The sequence below is a fragment of the Penaeus monodon genome, chromosome 23, assembly GCF_015228065.2.
Source record: "Penaeus monodon isolate SGIC_2016 chromosome 23, NSTDA_Pmon_1, whole genome shotgun sequence".
Classification (NCBI taxonomy): Eukaryota; Metazoa; Arthropoda; class Malacostraca; order Decapoda; family Penaeidae; genus Penaeus; species Penaeus monodon.
In genome coordinates this window covers 38,828,262-38,828,592 of record NC_051408.1, presented here as the reverse complement: position 1 = coordinate 38,828,592, position 331 = coordinate 38,828,262, and the positions used below count along the sequence as shown (strand labels likewise).

At 28.1% G+C, this 331-nt stretch overlaps 1 protein-coding gene across 1 annotated transcript in view; it reads left to right on the top strand.

Moving 5' to 3' along the window:
- Window positions 1-331, top strand: part of LOC119588243 (fibrillin-3-like) — a gene marked incomplete at its 5' end in the record, with an annotated part of 37,181 nt that overhangs the window by 8,076 nt on the left and 28,774 nt on the right.

Here is a 331-nt window from a genome sequence, read left to right as displayed (position 1 = left end):
AGGATTTTGTTGAGGATTTACATAGGATTTATTGAGGATTTGACTAGTTTTTTGAGGATTTACTTATTATTTAGAGTTCAGAATATGCAAGTGTAGTATAGTCTGGATTAAATTAGTGATTACCTTTTTTTGTAATTATTTTTTTTTCTCCAATATATCTGTTAAGATTTTTTAATGTGCATCACTTATATTTATAACTAAATATCAGGAATAATTAACACACCTTTGTAAAATCTCGCACACTTCGATTTGATAATAATTCTGATCCTCAAAACCCGAATTACTAAACACATTAAGTTTCCTCAAGCAAACCTCTGACAATAAACACCTC